This window comes from Notamacropus eugenii, chromosome 4 (genome assembly GCF_028372415.1).
Source record: "Notamacropus eugenii isolate mMacEug1 chromosome 4, mMacEug1.pri_v2, whole genome shotgun sequence".
NCBI lineage: Eukaryota > Metazoa > Chordata > Mammalia > Diprotodontia > Macropodidae > Notamacropus > Notamacropus eugenii.
Genome location: NC_092875.1, coordinates 23,722,917 through 23,737,142, shown reverse-complemented (window position 1 = coordinate 23,737,142; position 14,226 = coordinate 23,722,917). Strand labels below are relative to the sequence as shown.

Here is a 14,226-nt window from a genome sequence, read left to right as displayed (position 1 = left end):
GAGGTGCTAGTTCTCCTGAGCACCCTGCACACCAGGGATAATTGAGGGACAGAGATGAGAAGGGAATACATGTCAGACATAGAGAAAGACCTGCTTAGAGGTAGAGATAGGACATAGAATGTTGGATTTGAGGTACAGTCATTTTGACCATTTGGGATAGAATAAAGAACATGTAAGTGGCATATTATGATATGTCTGGGAAGCCAGCTAGAGTTAGGTTGTAAAGGGTTTTTGATGTCCAGTTTCTTTCAACCCAAAAGGTAATAGGGGAGCCCTGGAACAAGGGAGTGGCCTTCTCAGATCTGAGTTAGAGGCAACATCTTCTGGCAGCTGTGCAGAGTATGGATTAGGGTATCTCGGCCTCCTAGAGTTAGTCCTGCAAAGGACCTTAGAGGCCATCCTCGCTTGTAAAATTAGGACACTGCGGCACACAGTTAAATAATTAGTGAGTGTCTGGGGTAGGATCTGAACCCAAGTGCATCTTGACTCCACGGTTAGAACCCTTACTACATGAGATGCCTCAATGAGGCAGTGAAGACAGCTGGGACACCATTACAACAGTCCTGATGAGAGGAGGTAAGGGCCTGAGCAGATATATCCTAGGAAGGGCTCTGAGGCACAGAGGGTTTAGGTGAGTTACCCAGGATGACACAGCTAAATAAGGCAAAATTTGAACTCCCAAGCTCAGCTCTTCCATAACTGTAACGTGTTGTTTTCTTCCTTATCACTGGAAAGGATCAAAGTCATTGGTCAACTTAAACCCAATTCTTGCATAAGTTCAAGACATCGCGCTCATGGTATCTTTGGCCCCCTTGGGGAATAAAGGACAAGAACAGTAACAGATCACTATACAGCACAGTTGATACTACATAGGAACATGAATTTAGAGGCTATGGAGTCCAACTTCTTCATTTTACAGGCCAGGAAACTGAGGCTGAGAAATGTTAAATGACAACTCAGGGTCTCACAATTAATGTGTCAGAGGGTGAGAAAATGGAGATAGATTAGATAGATAATGTTACTTTTAATAATAACTAGCCTTTATATATCATGTTAACATTTACAAAGCATTTTACAAATAGTACCTAGTTTTATCCTCACAGCAATCCCAGGAAATAGATGCTGTCGTCAGCCCTGCTTTACAAATGAGAAAACTGAGATAAAGTTGTCATTATTATTGTTACATGTAAAGTCCTTCACAGACATCATAACGATATATAAATACTAACTAATTGTTGTTTTTACTGCTGTGAGCAATTGAGAAAGAGTCTGTCCTCAGAAAGCTTACAATCTAATGGGACAAAAAGCTGGGAAGTGAGGGTAGAAGATGAAATGGTGATTAGGGGCAACGACTCGCCTGGGATTTGAACTCAGGTCCAGCATGCTGTCCACTAGACTGTACAGCATGATTATATGGCATACAATCAATGATCTAGCCTAAGAATATGGTATTTTAATTTACATATCCTTTGATCAGAGACAGAAATTATTATTCCATTTTATAGAGGTTAACTGTCTTGCTCAAGGTCATGCAACTAATAAAAGCCATGATAACAACTCAGGTCTTCTGAGCCCAAGTTCATGGCTCCTCCCATTTTATGATCTTGTTGGGGAAAACCTGGCCACCCCATTGCCTTCACCGGGATCCTTGGGGGGAACGCACCTGTCCATCCCTCTCTCCCCTCCAGGCAGGGCTGTACCCATGCATTCCAGAGAAATGGATTCCTGGCCCTTTTGGAAATGACCCAAAGAAAATAATCTCCGAGTCTCTCTTGGCAATCCACACCATAGTCTGATGGCCCTTATCTTCCTGAGGGACAGGTACTCACAAGCTGGAGACCTCTGAGATTTCAAAAAGTTCCTGTCCTTGGGTTGAAAGGGATTTAGAGAGATCAATCTTCCTTCTGCCTTGGGTCAAAGAAGAAACAATGGCCAGTTACAGAGCTAGCCTCAAATCTCCAGGAAGGGAGTCCCTGAATCAGCTCATTGTGGGACCTTGAACAGATCATTTCCCCTCTCTTGGCCTCAGTTTCCCTACCTATGAAAAGAGTTGGATTCCACAGTATCAATTAATCAATACGCATTTCTTTAGGCATATATAAAGCATATGAAAGACATATATGAAATAGCCCTTACCTCAAAAACTAACATTCTATCAGGGAAAACAACACACATATTTGTAAATAATATTCTAATTATAATTCTATGTAATAACGTATTACAATTAGACATAATTATAAGATATAATAAGCTATAAGAACTAACCTTTATGCCACGTTAATTAACTTTTCTATATCATATGTATCATTTATATACAGCTACAATATAACTATATGTAACTAAATTTTACATATCATGTTTACTAGTCACTTTGTAAATATTATCTCATTTTATCATCACAACAACCCAAGAGATAGATGCTATTATTGTCCCCACTTTACAGACAAGGAAACTGAGGCAAAGAGAGATGAAGTGACTTACCCAGGGTTATGCAACTACTAAATGTCTGCGGCTGGATTTGAAGTCAGGTCTTCCTGGCTCCAGAGCCAATACGCTATGTGCTGGGCTATCTAGGATAACTCGGAGTTTGTGAACCTAAGTGAGTGGTTGGATGATGGTGCCCTCAACAGAAATAGGGAAGCTGGGAAAGAGAGTTGCATTTGGAGGGAAAGACAATGAGTTTTCTTTTGGACATGTTGAGTTGCTGATGGCTGTGGAAAATCCAGTTTTAGACACCCACAAAGCAGGTACTGATGTGGGACAGGAGCTCTGGAGTAAGACCCCAACTGTATCTGTAGATCTGGGAGGCATCTGCAGAGAGACTATAATTGGAGTCAGAAAGTTTGAGAAGAGAAGGACCCGGCGAATAAGATGGAGCTCCAAGATCCCCCTGCTCTGATCTTAGAGGATGCTACAATGTTGGCAGCGACTTGACAGGGGGAGGCTCTTGGCCCTGGTCAGAAGGAACCCGAATGGAGATAAAGATGTGGAGGGAGAGGGAAGGCTGGGGAGCTCCCAGGAGTCATTTTGGACGAGTCACCCTTTTGGTCTGGGGCCAGCCTCAATTCCATCCCAGTCTTTCAAAGACTCTGGTGTCATCCGCCATCCAGCAGCGGAAGTGGTCGCTTCCTCCGCAGTAAATACCAGAGGGGCCTCTCATTAGCTAATTAAACCACTACCGCCCTTAGTGCACCGACCCTGCCTGGTCCTGGCTCCTGGAACCGAGAGGCTCTGCCTCGCCTCGCTCTGTGGGCATGTGAGCAGAATGCCAAGGAGATGGATGGGAAAAGGAAGACTGGAGCCTCGGGGAAGAGAGGGAAGGGGCGGGGCAGGCAGAGGGACAAAAATGGGATTGGAACCAGGAGGCAGAGGCAGGTTGTTGACTTTGGAGCAGCCTCGTGCCCTGTGGGTACCAGAGCGTTGGGGCCACATCCTAAAGGCCTTATTCGGTCCGATGACTCGATTCTGGCAAAGATTGCCTGTTGTCTGTCCTCTGTCTCCCTGTCACTTTATCAACCCACACGTCTACAGACAACTTGACTGAGTTCTCGGAACCCGGCTTCACAACAAAGTTCAAGGCAGCTTGGGGAAAGGGGAGATAGGAGGGAGCAAAGTATGAGCTTTCCAGGCACCGGGGTGCAACTTTTGAGGGGCTGTGAGGCAGGCGGATCAGTACCTAGAGGAAAGAAACAGAGGGAGACAGAGAAAGATGAAAGGGAGGTGAAGAGTAAGTGGAAGACAAAGAGGAGGAGAGGAAAGAAAAAGACAGAGAAAGAAAGAGGAGAAGAGGAGCAGAAGAGAGGGAGAGACAGAGATGGACAGAGACATAGAGAAAGAGACACAGAGACAGACAAAGAAAAAGAAGAACCAGGGAGAGAGATAGAAAGAGACACAAAGACAGAGAAGAGAGGCAAAAAAGATACACAGAGACAGAAGAAAAGAAAAAACAGAAAGGGCAAGAGGGAGAGACAGAGACACAGAGACAGAGAGGGGAGAGACACAGAGACAGAAGAAAAGAAAAAATAGAGAGGAGGGAAAGAAGGAATGGAAATAGAGACAGAGAAAAAGACACAGAGATAGAGAGACAGAGATAAAGAGGGGAAAGACACACAAGGGGGACAAAAAGATGCATGAAGATAGAAGAAGAAAAAGAAAAAACAGAAAGGGCAAGAGGGAGAGACAGAGACACAGAGACAGAGAGGGGAGAGACACAGAGACAGAAGAAAAGAAAAAATAGAGAGGAGGGAAAGAAGGAATGGAAATAGAGACAGAGAAAAAGACACAGAGATAGAGAGACAGAGATAAAGAGGGGAAAGACACACAAGGGGGACAAAAAGATGCATGAAGATAGAAGAAGAAAAAGAAAAAACAGAAAGAGCAGGAGGGAGAGAGACAGAGACAGAAGAAAAGAAAAACCAGATAGGAGGGGAAAAAGGAAAGGAAATAGAGACAAAGAAAAATAGAGAAACAGGAGGGACACACAGATATATAGCAAAAGAGAGAGAAGAGAGGAGAGAGAGAGAGAGAGAGAGAGAGAGAGAGAGAGAGAGAGAGAGAGAGAGAGAGAGAGAGAGAGAGAGAGAGAGAGAGAGAGAGAGAGAATCTGACTGACAGGGCCTCTGGAGGATCAGGGACTGGGTGGACTTAGCTCCACTGCTAGCTAAAGCATGCCCACCTTGTTCAGGGTGGGTAGAATGGCCCTTGCCCATACACTTTAGAAGCATGTGCTAAATGGCCTTGTCTTAAGGGAGGTAGGGCCCCCATAACCTGGGCAGGGGTCAGACAGGGCACACCCAGTCAGGAAGCCAGAGCAGGGAGGGGTAGCCTCCCTGAGCCAGGAAAGATCTGAAGGCAAGACTGACCCAAGAACCCCAAGAACAGCCAATACAAACACACCAGTCCTTTTCTGTCTTTTTTGGGTCTGAGTCACAGAATGTCTCAGCTAGAAGGGACCTTAAGAGAAATTCAGCTTCAATCCTTTTACTTTGAAGATAAGAAAATTGAAGAGGGCAGGGAGGAAATCACTTACCTAAGGTCACAGGGGCGATTAATAAGAGCCAAGCCAGCAGCCCAGATTGCGGGACCCCGAAGGGGCAATCTTACCACTGACTCTCCAAACGGAAGAGTACAAATCTCAAATCTTCAGTCTGCCACAGAAGTTCTGTCACTCCTCTCTGCTTTTCCCTCCTGCTACCCACAGTTCTTCCCACCTTAGACTTTGGGGACCCTTGAAAAACCACAGCAAGGGGAAAAGAATTCTGCTCAGCTCCCAGATCCTTCCTCTGGCCTCTCTTTGCCTTTCCTTCATCCTAGCCCTGCTTCATCTCCCCTCCTCATCCTCCCTAACCGTACCTTGACTTGAAATACTTGCTCTCAGACCACCTAGATTAATAGGAAAGCAGCAGCTACAGCACTGGATTGGGATTCAGGAAGACCTGAGTTCAAATCCTCCCTCAGGTAATCACTAGCTGTGAACCCTTGGATAAGTCACTTAACTCAACTTCCTCACCTGGAAAAGGACGTCGGTGGGATGATTCTTTGTTTCTGCTGGACTTCCTGTCTCTAGAAGAGCTAAACTCCCCCAGTCACGTCTCACACTAGTAGCAGCCCTTCATTTCCTCCTATCTGATGACTTAACTCTTTTTTTATTATCACTAATCCCTTATGTACTAACTGTAGATGCAAAAAGTGAAATATCACTGTGCCCCTGGGAGAGAGTAAACGTATATTTTTCAAACAGACAAGTAAAATCATAATACTTTACCACCAGATCTGGTTTCTCCTTGAATCCCAATAGTTGGCATTGTTAGACGCTTTAAGGTTCTGTCTCATTGCTTTGAAGACATCGCCTTTGATCCTCACAACAGGCCTGTGTGGTCACTACCACACGCTTTATTATCCTCATTTTATAAATGAGGAAACTGAGACTCAGAAAATGTAAATGACTTAGTGGTGATCAGTGCAGCGGGGTAGCTCTCAAATCCTTTACATCCTTCTGGAGACTCTGTCTAGCTGCTGAAGAAGTTAGGGGATGCCATGGTGCATGGAGAGCTGGGCTTGGAGTCAAGAAGACTCAGATTTCTGAGTTCAAATACAGTCTCAAACACTTACTGGCTGTGTGACCCTGGGCAAGTCATTTCACACTGTTTGCCTCAGTTTCCTCATTTGTAAAATGAACTGGACAAGGAAATGGCAAACCATTCCAGTTTCTCTGCCAAGAAAACCCCAAATGGGGTCACAAACAGTCAGAACAAAAACCACGACATGGTGCTTAAATCCCCACCCCACCATCCTCCTGTTTCAAATCCAGTCCTTCAAGCATACCCTCATATCTCTCTTCCCAACAGACCTTTGTATAAACAGAACAGAGACAAGTATGTCCATTGAATAAGTGTGGAAACCAAGACCCAGAGAGAATCTTAGCATCAGAGAAACTTTACAGGTCAGTTGGTCCAACTTTCCATCCAATGTAGGCATCTCTCCAGTGACAGGAAGGTTACTCCCTTGTGAGATCATCAGTTCCCAAAATCACAAATCATCAATGTGACAAATCCTTCCCTCGAAGTGAGGTTGTTCAGCCCCTATTTGAATACTCTAGTGACAATATTCCCATGAGTCTGTCTATACTGGACATTTCTGATTATTAAGATGCCTTTTTTTCATATTTAGAGATCTACCTTCCTGCAGTTTTCCCCCACACCGCTCCTCTGGAGCCAAGTAGACCAAATCTAATCCCTCTTCCACGTGGTAGCCATTCAAGCAATAATAATAACCACAGTAATTATACAGAGTAATTTATATAGAGTTTTCAGCACTTTGCTCACACCACCACCTCCTAACGGAGAGGTGGTGGCCTCAGGGTACAGAAGAAGACATACAAAAATGCATGTCTTGATGGTTATAATGTATCAATATAGCCTCTGTAGGAATTCATTGTTATTGTTTTTGCTTGTTTATTCATATTTATTACAAGGGGTTTTGTTTTTTTCCTCTTTTTCCAGTGGTAAGGGAGAGAGGAAATGGTAAAGAGAGAAAAGGTCTATTTTTGTTCATTGAAAAAAATTAAACTAAAAAAATTGACACACTGAAAGATAGGTGCTACCCTCATTTTACAGAGGCAAAACTGAGGCCCTGGGAGGTGAAGTGAATTTCAGGGCTTCATATCTACTAAGCATCGGAGTGGGGAGTCCAACTGAAGCTTTCTGACTGTAAGAGCAGTGCCTGTCCCATTCACCCACCCACACACACACACACACACACACACACACACTTCAGGGGAGACAGCAAGCCTCCCTGCCTCCTTCAACCAGAACTATATAGAACTTTCTAAAAGAGTTTGCAGACTCCTCGCCCTCATCATCCTGGTCCATCTCTAAACTCCAGTCTGTAGAGAAGTTCACTGTCAGTGACACATTCAAAGCTTCCAACCAGGTGCCATTCCTAGTATTTCCAATTAGCATAGTGCTGAACATCTAACCCTTTTCCCATCCCCACCCTTCACATCATCAGCAGGTGGCCAACGGGCATCAGCAATGCCTGTCCCCTGGCTACAGCAGCCTAGACAACAGAGTCCCACCCCACCCCCATGCCAACAGCAAAGCAGACTCACCCACCTCCAGCTCCAGTCAGAACCAAACGTCCCCTGAAAGGTTCTAGCTTAGACCTCCACCTCTGGAGCAGATCAGCTCCTCTGAGAAGGAAGTGCTACAAGTCTACCGGGCACTGCAGTGCCTTAGGAGAGAACAGAGCCCTGGCTGCCCCCAGCTGCTAGCTGGAGAGATGGAGGACTGGGCATGAGCCCTATTGGTTCCCTTGCCTCTGGAATTCCCTGGCCAGGAATCAGGCAGCTGATGCTCAGGGGCTGACCTGCTGCCAGCTCCCCAGATAGAGGGAAAAATCCCACCCTGTTTCCAAATAGGAGTCAGGGAGGAAAGACTCCAATCTCTCCTGACCATCACACACAGACACCACCAACATCCCCAGGCTACAATCGAGTGCTGACCGCTGCCTTCACCTGGGACAGCCTCCCCTACCCCCATTCCTAAAGGCTACAAGTTTGAACAAGGTCACTGCAGGAACTGAGAAAGAGAATCCTGTGCAGGGGGAATGAGCTAGGGGAACACGTTGAGCCTAGATTATTACAAGTGCAAGGCATTAATGCACTGTTGGCAGAGCTGTGAACTGAACCAGTCATTGTGGAAAGCAATTTGGAACGATGCCCAAAAGACAATTAAACCATGAATACCTCTGACCCTCGATACCAGTCCTATACTAATCCACAAGGAGATCAAAGGAAGATGGAAAGGACTTCCCTGAACAAAACTGTTTGGAGCAGCTCTTTGGGCGGGAGGAATGAAGGGGAAACTGAGGGCAGACCCATCAATTGAGAAACAGCCGAGCAAGGTAAATGAATGTGATAAAATACTGCAAGAAATGAAAAGACAGTTTTGGAAAAGTCTGAGAAGACTTGTGTGAACTGATGCAGGTGAAGGGAGCAGAACCAGAAGAAGAATTTCTGCAATAACAATGATATTGTAAAGACAGTCAACTTTGAAAGAATTCCAATCAATTTTGTGACCATCCATGATTCCATGCATCAGGATGAAGCATGCTGCCTACCTCTGATGAAGAGAAGAGGGACTTGGGGTATAGATAGAAACTTTTTTTTGGACTGAGAAGTGGATTCATTTTTCTTTTCTATACATATTTCTTAGAAAGATCTTGGGTTTTTTTCTTTTTTCTATTCCCCAATACAGAGGGAGATGAGAGGAAGATAAAATAAATTTTTGTTCACTGAAAAACTTAAATTAAAAAAATTTTTTGAAAGGAAGAATATTAGCACATTGAACACAGAATATTGGAAGGACCTTAGAGTTACAGGGTGTCACAGTTGATGCTAATTTAGACCACACAGTGAGGAGCAATATGATAGAGTTTTTGAAAGGGAGGGCCATATTTGGAGTCACAGAACCTGGCTTCAAATCCAGGACTTGCCACTGACGTGATCTTTGGCAGCAGGGTGGCATCATGGATGCCCTGTTGGACATGGAGTCAGGGAGACTCGAGTATGAATCCTAATATTTATTAGCTGTGGGACCCTTTGCCCTAGCAAATCACCTAACTTCTTTATGCCTCAGTTTCCTTGTCTACAAAATGGGGTCATACTAATAGCTCCTACCTCCCATCATTGTTGTCAGGATCAAAAGATATAATAATGCAAAGCTCTATTCAAATCTTAAAGTGCTGTAGAAATATGTCTCTTCATCTCTCCAGGTCTCAGTTTTCTCCTCTTCTAAAATTAGGGATTTGGATTAAATGACTTCTGAGGTCCATTTGAGTTTAAAGTCTATGATTCTCAGAGGGTCAGAGCTGGGAGGGACCTTAGAACAAGGAATTTCAAGGTTGGGAGGGACCTTAGAACAAGGAATTTCAGGGTTGGGAGGGGCTTTAGAACAGGGGATGTCAGAGCTAGGAGGTACATCAAAGCCTTTCTAATGCATCCTCCCTCCCCTGGCACCTTCCTTTTATAGACTGTAAAACTGAAGGCCCGGAGGGGGACCCCTGAACAAGGAAGGGGGTGGTATTGGGAGGAAGCCACCTTTGCTTCCTGTTTGGGGCACTGGTCTGATTTATGCCATTTCCAGGAAGCAGAGTCACAATGGGTGGGGAGGGCCTTTGGTCCCCTAGGCAGGGTCACCAGTGTCTATCCTTGCAGTTATTTCCAACATACACACACACACACACACACACACACACACACACACACACACACACACACAGTGATTTCTGACCTCTAGGACTCCCTGGGGCAGGGGCAGGGGCAGGGGCAGGGGCAGGGGCAGGAGCAGGGGCAGGAGCAGGAGCAGGAGCAGGGACAGTGGCTTTGAGGTTTCACACTGAGCTGATGGAAGGATAACCACCCCTCCTAAACACTTTCTGGATGGCACTCACATCTACCACATCACGTTTCCCCCACACAATTAACTTTTTTCACTGTGTTCAGCCTCAAAGAGCATTAAAACTTTAAGAGATACCTGCATCTGCCATCTACCCAGTAGATGCTGAGTAAGATAGGAAGTGAGGTGGGCAGGGAGAGGTAAGAGGCATTTTTCCAGTCACAGCTGGACTTCCTTGGGGTATCTTTCAACACTCCCCAGTTTGGAGTATGGTGACAGCTCTGAACTTAGGAAGGGATTGATATTCAGGTAGAGAATGGACTATCAATGAGCACCTGCTGTGTGCCAGACATTGTGTCACATGCTGGGGATACAAAAGGGAGATGGGTCCTGCCTTCGAAAGGAGGTCAAGGAGAGAGACAGGATGTGTACCCTGTGATAAATACGTACATACATATATATGAATACAGACACAGATATAGACCTAGATATAGATGGAGATGGAGAGGATACAGATATAGGTACAAGTATCAATATAGGTATAAGTATAGGTTAGGGATGAATATCAGTCAGCTAGGTGACTGAGTGCTGGACTTGGAAGGAAGTCTTGGGTTCAAATCTCATTTCAGACACTTAATAGGGTTGTTGTATGGAACAGATGAGAACTTATATAAAGCCCTTGACAAACCAGAAAGCATAGTATGAATGTATTAGGCATGAGGATAGATTATAGGGGGAGGTATGAAATTAGAGACAGAAATCAGGACTTTTTAACCTGGGACCATGCAGCCCCAAAGGGCCCTTGGAGAGAGTTCAGGGGGTCTATGAACTTGGACTGGGGAAAAGAAACTTACATCTTCAAGTTCATTAATCTCTAAGTGAAATTTAGCGTCTCCTTCAGTTATGAATAGGGCGACAAACATCCTGAGAAGGGGCCCCTGGGATTTCTCAGACTGCCAAAGAGGCCTAGGGCATGAAAAAGCAGTATTGTTCCATATTGTTCTATGTGGCCTATTTTCTACGCAGATCCTAGTTTACGTATTGATATATGTTACATTTATTTTGCATATGCATGCATAACAAAGGAGATATATTTATGAATATAACAACTAAATTCAAGGGAATTGGGGAAGAGGGGGTGGGCTTCTGGGTTCTCTTCAAGCTCTGAGATGCTTTGGTTGTCTTCTGTTACATACGTGTGTGTGTTAGGGTAAATGAGGACAGTGAGGCAGGGTATAAGAGTCAGCTAGGGGGTACAGTGGATAGAATTCCAGGTCTGGAGTCAGGAAGACCTGAGTTTGTATCTAGCCTCAGACACTTACTAGCAGAGTGACCTTGGGCAAGTCTCTTCACTTCTGTTTGCCTCAGTTTCCTCATCTATAATACAGATGTAATCATAGTATGTAATTCCCGGGTTGTGGTGAGGATAAAATGAGATAGTAATTGTAAAGCACTGAGTACACTGCCTGGCACATAGTAGGTACTGTATAAATGCTAGCTATTATTAATATCATTATTATGGGTAGATGGAGATCTTTGTAGAACATTAGAATCTAAAACTCTTGGAATGCTATCCTAGTAGTCTGGAATCTAGAATGTTACTACTTTGGGGATGAAATACGAACCCCTTAGCTGGGTATTTCAACAGGTTTAGTAACCTTTTCCATGGGATCAAAACCCCTAAGGATAAGAAATGCGGTCAATAGTTCAAAAGACAGTCAGTCAGTCATAGGATCCCACTGGGATGTGATCCCAGAAGTCTTCTTCTCCAACCTCTTCGTTTCACAGATGAAGAAACGAAGACCCAGGGAGCCTAAGCCCCAGGTCACCCAGGTAGTTGGTATCAGAGGTGAGATATGAGTCCAGGTGCTCTTACTGAAAAGTCAGCGCGCATCCTATTGGAAAATGTTGTAGGAGAAGGGGTGATCTAATTCTCAACCATATAAATTGTGGGGAGAAGGAAGAAGAAAGATATGGAGGCATCATGGGAGAGGGGGAGGGTTAGGGTTATTATGGGAATGCAGCTGGAAGCAATGTAGGATCTAAAGGTGAGTGTCAGGCAGGGTAGCTGTCAAGAAGACCTCCACAGAAGAGTATTGCAACCTCCCAATATGGTCCCTTGTCCTTATGGACAGCTCTGTGAGGAAGTTGTCCTGACAATGGGTTGCAATTTATATCTTTGCTGGAGAGAATGTTACAGTATCAGCTTGTTGGAAATGTAAACTCATAGAATGTCATGACTGGGAGGGGCCTTAGGACAGGGGATGTCAGGGCTGGGAGGGGCCTTAGAACAGGGAAGGGCAGAGCTGGGAAAGTAGTCCAACCCACACAAAAGAGAAAATTGAGGGCCAGAGAAGGAAAAGTCCATGCCCAAGTTTATATAGAACTAGAACTGAGGCCTAGAACTTAGAGCTCCTGAATTCATGGTAAAGATTTTCCCTCCATTATACTGCAAATTGACACTTTCACTGCATGGCCACATTCAACCAGAATTCCCCATTGCAATAATGACACCTTTCCCTGTCCAGGATGTAGAGTCCTAGGCTCTCAGCTGTGCCCAGCCACAGTCTCCTAGAAAGCAGGAGTCCTCTGTGAATAGTCTCAGTTCCTCCACTGTGGGCACTGCCCATGCCAGGCTGCGGGAGCGCTTGTCAGGAGCCTCCCAGGAGGACTGAGGCTGAGCTCACCCAAGCTTCCTTCTTGACTTCTGCTTAAGAGGAAAGGCCATCAGCCAAGGAGACCAAGAGGATCTGAGGAAGGAGGAGACAGCAAAGGTGAGAGAGGAGGAGGAGGAAGAGGAAGGTGAGAGAGAGACAGAGAGAGGGAAAGAGAGACAGAGAGAGGAGGGAGGGAAAAACAGACAGAGAGAGACAGAGAGAGAAGAGAGAGGAAGGGAAGAGGAGAGAGGGGGGAGGGATGAGAGAGAAACAGAGAGAGGGAGAGAGAGACAGACAGACAGTTGTTTTGGACTGGGAATGAGTTCAAATTAGTTCAACAGATATTAAATAGTCACTTAGCAACAATTAGAGACAAGGGTGTAATGGAGCTAACCCTTGAATTGGAGTCCAAGTACCTGAGTTCGAATCATAGCACTGAAGCTTCCTGGATGTCTGACTGTGGGGAACTTACTTCCCTTCTTAGGGACTCAGTTCCCCCCTCTACAAAATAGGATGTTGGACTAAATTATCTCTCTGGTCCTTTCCAGCTCCAATCTAATTCCCCACATCCACTCCCTCTAGCTGCCAGTGGGTGGGGAAGGGGAGTATTACCATTCAATTAAAACACGCACCTAGTAGCTGAATAAGAGCCAGTTCACCCAAGGACTAATGTTATTGTGGTCTGTTGCTAACCAATCCAAATAGGTTGCCCCCCACCACACACACACACACACCTTTCTCCAGCCCCTTAGAAAGCATGGAGGCAGCCTGTCCCATCCAGTGGAAGACTTCCTAACCTTTGTTGGGTAAGAGATCCCTTTGGCAGTTTTTTTAAATAATTGAAGGAAATACTCTACTTCAGATACAGATTAGTGAAAACAAAGAGGCAATTTTTTTTCCAAAATGTTCATGGATCCTTGGGGTATGTAGAGCACAGGGTAGTGGAGATAGCAAGGTAACAAAGATGGAGCAACTTGGGCTTTGTCCAGGGCACCAAAAACTTAGATGGAGACTAACAGTAATATTAATGATCTTATGAGGTGGTAAGGGGGAAAGCACTTTGTAAAGTTTGCTTCTCTGTATGAGCTGTCAGCATCAGAGGGTTCAGAGCAGAAACAGGGGATATCAGAGCTGGAGGAGCTTGAGAACAGAGGATGTCAGGACTGGGAGGGGCCTTAGAAAAGGGGATGTCAGAGCTAGGAGGGGCCCGAGAACAGGGGATGTCAGGACTGGGAGGGGCTTTAGTGACTCAATTCAATTTAACCCATAATTATTTAGTAGAATAAATAAATAGATCAACCCTTCTAGGGAGACACCACTAGGTAAGGTAATGCAGAACAAATACAATCCAATTTAATCAATATTTATTAAGTACCTACTAGGTGGGGTAATGCAGACAAATACAAAGTTTATGTTGCTTTTAACTTCCCCACAAGGCACTGCTAGCCCCAGTTGTTAGAATGTCAGCCCAGGAGTCAGGAAGACCTGAGTTCAAATCCAGCCAGCCTCAGATGGTGTGGCCCAAGGCAAGTCACTTATTCACTATATGCCTCAGTTTCCCCATCTGTAAAAATGGGGAATAACAGCACCAAGGTTGTGGTGAGATAAAATGAGATAGTATTTGTAAAGCACTATACAATTGCTAGCTATTAGTAAGATGATTAAAAAGCTCC

At 44.9% G+C, this 14,226-nt stretch overlaps 1 protein-coding gene across 19 annotated transcripts in view; it reads right to left on the bottom strand.

Annotated features, from left to right (window-relative positions):
* Positions 1-14,226, bottom strand: part of CMKLR1 (chemerin chemokine-like receptor 1) — a 60,575-nt gene that overhangs the window by 26,920 nt on the left and 19,429 nt on the right. The window contains exon 1 of one of the 19 annotated variants that reach the window (XM_072600218.1): positions 7,610-12,619. The exons of 12 other annotated variants lie outside the window; for them this stretch is intronic. The gene's annotated coding sequence lies outside the window, so the exon portion shown is untranslated. Of the gene's footprint in view, positions 1-2,481; positions 4,449-7,609; positions 12,620-14,226 lie in introns of those variants that run through there. 6 more of the 19 variants (XM_072600217.1, XM_072600235.1, XM_072600233.1 and 3 more) reach the window with 6 other exon arrangements.